This window comes from Tupaia chinensis, unplaced genomic scaffold (genome assembly GCF_000334495.1).
Source record: "Tupaia chinensis unplaced genomic scaffold, TupChi_1.0 Scaffold000544_1, whole genome shotgun sequence".
Classification (NCBI taxonomy): domain Eukaryota; kingdom Metazoa; phylum Chordata; class Mammalia; order Scandentia; family Tupaiidae; genus Tupaia; species Tupaia belangeri.
Window position 1 is genome coordinate 4,335,466 of NW_006160056.1, and position 6,342 is coordinate 4,341,807.

At 39.7% G+C, this 6,342-nt stretch overlaps 1 protein-coding gene across 1 annotated transcript in view; it reads right to left on the bottom strand.

Annotated features, from left to right (window-relative positions):
* Positions 1-3,268, bottom strand: part of ASNS (asparagine synthetase (glutamine-hydrolyzing)) — a gene marked incomplete in the record, with an annotated part of 27,412 nt that extends 24,144 nt beyond the window's left edge. The window contains 2 exon segments of the mRNA XM_027775321.1: positions 2,812-2,909; positions 3,154-3,268.
* Between the last annotated feature and the right edge of the window lie 3,074 nt (positions 3,269-6,342).

The window sequence follows — 6,342 nt, forward strand, 5'->3', positions numbered from 1 at the left end:
GAATCTCAAAAGCCCTCAAAGACACAGGAAAGTTCCCAGGTTACTAAAATCTTTTCTCAGGTCTAATTGACAAGTAAACATCCTCTCTTGGCCTGTACTTACTGCAGGTTGAACAAGCAGGTTGAACAAAAAAAATCATCATGGGGACTTCAAAAAGTTTGTGAAAATAGAATTAAGGCATAAGATTTTGGTGCAAAAAATTGTGAAATCTAGATAATTTTTCAAATTATCCATTTCCATGTTTTTTTTGAAGATCCCACTGAAATGCTATTGAAATATAATGCTAAGATATACAACTCTTATAAGCATTCCATAATTTAGAGCTTATGTTTAAGTGATTATTCAAGCATGATTGAAGAAAGCAATACAATCTGATATCAGGCTTTGTAACAAAAATCAATTTCAGTTGACAGAAATTTTTACTATAAAAAATGCCCTAAATGACAAAAAATGTTCTCAAATATTTCCATCTCAAAGGGGCACTGACCAATAAGAAAGAAAAGTAGGGGGGACATACACCACAATGGCATCCCTGAAAACAACTCGGCTTATCCCTGTAAGTCAGGAAGAAGGAAATCATTTTGATAAATGTTAACTGCTTTTCCAATTTCAAATTCTCACCTGTGAAATAAAGGGCTGTTTTATTTGGATGCTGCTAGCTCAAAACAGCTATTTTATCAAAACATCTATAACTTTGAAAACAATTATTTGGCATCTTTTTAAAATGCTAATCTGTAGTAAATGCCAGATAATCTAGGACATACACCATAAAGAATTACTGACACATCAATCACTTTGAGCAATCCTTTTTTTAAGAATTATTTTATTTAACTTTATTTATTTACTTATTTTAATTTGACCAGAAAGGAGGGACAGAAAGAGAGAGAGAGAGAGAAAGCAAGCCACCAAGTCTGAGACTCGAACCGTGGTCGACCATGTGAGAGTCCAGCGCCCTTAACTACCATGCCACCTGGCGGCCCCTTGAGCAATTTAAGGATGTTTCATTTGGTTTTAAATAAATAAAGCTTTGGTTGGCCTTTTAGTAAGACCAAATCAAAGTATTCACAAACGGTATCAAGTAAGAAATTTGGAAATGAAGTATCACATGTCCTGTGCATTCTGTTGCATGAATTTAACCAATAGCCTGTAATGAAAGATTTGAGATTTGGGGGACAAATTCACTGAGATTTAAGTGAGATGACTCCTAAGACACCTCTGGCTCTCAACCAATTAAAAATGAGTGAGGAAAGGGCTTTGAAAGTCAAGTGTAGCCATCAGTGAATCACTTACCAAGTACCTTAATGCTGCCTAGTGAGAACTAAGCCTGCTATAGGAAATGGGTGCTAACCACTAAATGGAAAAGAGAAAGACAGTTGACAAAATTTTCCAAAGCCTACTTATACCTTTAGCTGGAGAAAGCATATTAAAATTATAATCTATTATACCTTTTATTTTTATTGGAATCAGTTAAATAGGACGGCAAAGGTCCTATTTGCAATGCTTTTTCCTACAACTGTTGCCTGTTCCCAGTAATTTTCCTATTTCCTCATAAATTTCTACAGCTGCACTGTCCAACAGAAATGTGAACCACATGAGTAAGTTTAAGTATACTAGCGTCCCATTAAATAATTAAAAAGAAAAAGATAAAATTAATTTTAAACATCTTATTTGACACAAAATATACACATTTGTATCATTTCAACATGTAATTAGTATAAAAAAATCATTGGCGAGATATTTTACACTTTTCCCAATAAACCATCAACATCTGGTTTATTTTACACCTACTGCACATCCCACCTCAGACTAGCCAGTTTTTCAAAGGCTCAATAGTTACCTGTTGCTAAGCAGCTGTCAAATTGGACAAGAGACACGTCAGCGCATTTAATATCTATTCTACTTACCAACTACTTAAACTTCACCGCATAACCCTATTTTTACATTAAGGTTTTATCAACAACTCCTGAACAGGTTCAAAATCTACTTCACTTCTAATTAATGTTAGAGCAAATGCTATCAATGAAAAAAAATAAAAATAAAAAACACCCAGGGCATTCAATGGTAAAGAAATAATGTAGGTAATGTGCCAGAAAAAAAACTTTTTATATAAAACAGTAACATTAATCTGAAGTGGGCCTTGTAGAACAGATGTCCATTGAGAAGCGTCATGCCAGTCCTTTTGCTTTTTTCTGTGCTTCACCGCTGGCAAGGTTTGCTCAGCAAGTCACTAGTTGAGTATTGCAGTCTACAGGGATGCGGGAGAGGGGCGGACAGTGGGAGGTGGAACCAAGGTGAGTAGGGGCCAGGTGAGGGAGAAGTAGACATAGTGACTACTGCAAACACGGAAGACCCTCTCTCAGCCACCTGAGCCAAGCGACTGCATCGTCCCGCCACTACCCGACTGCGCCAGGGCCACGTGCATGCTCCGGTGGGTCTGCAGCTGCCCCCCAGACTGCGAAAATTTCCATAAGCTTCAGCACCATAAAGCAAAAGAAGAAAAAAAAAAAAAAAAAAAGCATCTACAGGAGCCAATTTAGGCTTCCACTGCCTTTCTTCCGGAGCGGCCTGGTCTCCAGGTCGCGGTCCTCAGGGGTCCACGACAGAAACCGTACCTTGCCAGCTTGCTCCCAGGTGCGCAGCAACCGCCGGGAGCCCGCCCCGCCCTCCCCCCCCGGGCGTCCTGCCCCAGCCGCTGGGCGCCCCCATCTGCGTCCGCCGGGTGCCAGGCTGCAGCACATCCTCCTCCTCCTCCCACGACAGTCCCCGGGAGTGCCGGGAGGGCCCTGCGCCGGTCGGCGAGCGCCAGCTTACCTGGGCGCGACAGGTCAAGTTAGCAGAGGTCAGGAGGCCGGGAGAGCTGAGTGCGGGCAGGGCTGCGGGCCTTCTCCCACTGGAAGCCAGCCTCGCTCCTGTAATGCGTGCGGGAAGTTTCATCATGTCTGCGAGAACCAACCAGCGCGCAGGGGCGTGGCCTGCGGTGCGCGGGGCCGAGCGAGGCGGGGCCTGGCTGATCCTGGGGCGGGGCCCAAGAGGGCAGGAGGGTAGGGAGCAAGGAGGAACCATCTGTTTCCTGTTCCTTGGTGTCAGTGCACTGAGTATAGCCTCAGATGTCCGGTCGGTCAGGTGTCCCATTGGTACCCAAGGTTGCCTCACCTGATGTTTTGAGGATTGAGGGGTCTCGTGCGCTTCAATTGTTCTTAGGAAAGGCATCACCGGTTTTTGTGCCGCTGCTCTCAGATTTTTTTGTGCAGCACACGAAAAGGCTTGTCTGAAGAAACGGATGGATAAGAAAAGCCTAAATTTTCTTATTTTTTAAAAAAAGCATTATTTTTATTTAAATTTCTGTATTTATTTATTTATTTTAATTTGACCAGAGAGGGGGGGGGAAAAAGAGCAAGAGAAAGCAAGCCACCAGGTCCGGTAATCTAACCGAGGTCCGCCATGTGGGACTTCAGCTCTCTAAACCACCAGGCCACCTGCCGACCCCTAAGGCCTAAATTTTCTTTATAAAACCTGAATTCAGTTGATATATGAAGGCAAAACAGAGCAGTGGTCCCTGAATATTTTAAGTACAAAAATTCCTTTTAGAATCTCAAAAATAAGTTTCCTCAACCTACCTCCACAGGATGATAGTGTACTATCAGTATCCCTTTGAAAGAGAAAATACTTTTCACAAATAAAAAGATAAGACTCAGAGACGTTGAAGGATTTATCCAAACACACAGAGCTTGACTATCATAAGGAATGGAATCATAGTCTATACAAATATACAAATTCAGAACCCATTTCTCATACCACTCTACCTGTGCAGGGGGAGACAGATACTTGACCTGTTATCTAGTATGGCTGGTGATGCAGAGTATCTCCCACTTGTTCCTCCAGAGCCACTTTCCACCCTTCTCCACCTCACTTTGTACTCTAACATAAATATCCACTCCTGAAGGCCACAGCTCCTGCCAGCTGGCTCTTTCCATACCTTCTTTTGAGATTATAGGAATTTATCCCGCCTCCTCTCCTTTAGGATTTGCCCTAGAGTACTGAGTCACTTTGCTTTTCCTAACCCCTGCCCATGCTTCCATAATTAGTCTCAATTGCAGTATGCCCCCTACTTCCATCAGAACCCTACCCAATACACTGGCCTAAAATGGAATAACTGAAAATGCTGTGGATAAAACTAGAACTGTTCATGTCCTCTCTTAGTTATTAGACACAAATGAAAACTAAATTATGTTGGCCTTTTTCTCCATGTTTTGTCACGTTGAAACCTCATTTCAAAGTCCCTGGGATCATTTAAAATTCTTTGATCTGAGTTATTAAGGAATCAGATTAAAATCCTCTACCATCAAGTCTAGTTCACCATCCTAAAATGCAGTCAACAACACAAGGTTATACTTGTTCACTTGTTCAGCTGTAACAGTATTAATTAAAATGAAGTATTTCAAGTTCTTTTAAATGTCAACTGAACCAGTCCTCCTCAGTAATTTTTTTGTTTTGTTTTGTTTTTGTTTGTGTGTTTGGTAGGTGGATCTGTTTTCATATAGTAATTAAATAGACTACCACATAGTTGGTTTTCTTCCAATCATATAGAAATTCTTCCTGATACTTATGATTAAGTCAGCAGGTTCAACAACAATATGGGAAATTCAGAAAGTTCCAAGAATATCACTTTATCATGATGCTTCTTGTTTTGTCATTCTAAGATCTGTTACTTAGACTGGGTAAAACAAAAAATGGATGCATTCATTTGGTATTCATTGAAAAATGTGCATAAGTTTTATTGAGGTTAGTAAGACTTTATAATAAAGTTTCACTTTATTCAACACAATCTACCTTTGTAAAATTAGTATTTGTGGATAAGACATATTTATTAAATCCATAGAAATTGTTATGAAAAACAATCAATTTTGCCAACTCCTTGCAATAACTCCAAAGCAACCCAAAAGCCCATGACCCACATTTTGGATAACACTGAATTAGAGGTTCAACTAGTTCATAAGCTCACCCATTCCATCTCCCCTGAACAGAAAATTATTTGAGAGTAGGGAGTATAGTTAGCACCATTCCAAACATTACATGGATTCTGAGTCAGAACTAGCATCACCTTTGGACCCCAGTAACCAGAGCCCTTACCTGGGACTCTACATTTGGTCTTTCTTTGGGCCATGAATTTGCTCACACAAGGAAGAATTCCAGATGCCACCTGCATAGGTGAGCTTCTTAAGGTATAGAATGGGATGAAAATGAAGTTAGAGTCCCACTTAAACTCTTACACCATCCTGCAGATATTAGATAATGCCTCAGCAGCCTTTGTTCTCTGTTTCTTAACTGTTCAATTTAATGTTTATAATCCTTTTTATCGGACATCAAATGCAACTTCAAATTGGGCTTCTGATCTTTAGTTCTAATATCTTTTACTTTTCTTCCAATTATATAGAAATTCTTCCTGATGCCTATGTTTAAGTCAGCAGGTTAAACAACAGCATGGCAAATTCAGGAAGTTCCAAAATCCAGGAATATTAACCATGATGTTACTTGTTTTGTCATTTTAGGATCTGTTGCTTCGACTTGGTAAAACAAAAAGTGAAATGTTAACATGTTCATTTTCTGCATATTCATTTTGTGGAACCACAAATTTCATGAAATGGGGAGCTACTTACTCTTCCAACAAAACATTTATTTAGGGGAACCAACAGATGGTGCAATGGTTACATCACTGGACTTCCACATAGTAGACCATGGTTCAAGTCCTGGACCAGGCAACTTAAAACTCATATCAGGCACATGTGTGTGTGCATACTCAAGGTCCTGAGAGGAGAATAGAGGAGAAGGGATTACAGTATGGCCATCCCCCCTTCCCCACAGGCGGTGATTTCTCACTTTCTGTCTCTCTCTGTCTCTGGTGAGTGCACACACCCTAAAGCAAAAGTCCCTCTCTAAAAATAAAACAAACAAAAAAAAACACTACTTAGTCCCAAATAAAAGATGAGCACTGATTAAAAAAAAATTAAAAATCACTGGTAAAGCTGATTTTTTTAAAAAAGGAGTCTCCCATCTAAAAGATTAAAAATGTATTTGTAACGATCACTAATTACAATCAGAATTATTGCTTTAAAGGGGTTAAGAATAGAGCACTATGAATACACAGAACAACTAGACATGATTCAGAGTAGAGTTTACAGAGTGGATGGTGTCTGAGCAGAGGCTGATATAGCAATGTTAATAATAACATTAGCGACCATTTATTTCTAACTACAATGAATTTTGCACAAGGTATTTCTACTGTACATCAACTATAAAAAATTATTATTATTATTCTTTTTTTGATCGCTATATAAGTGGTAA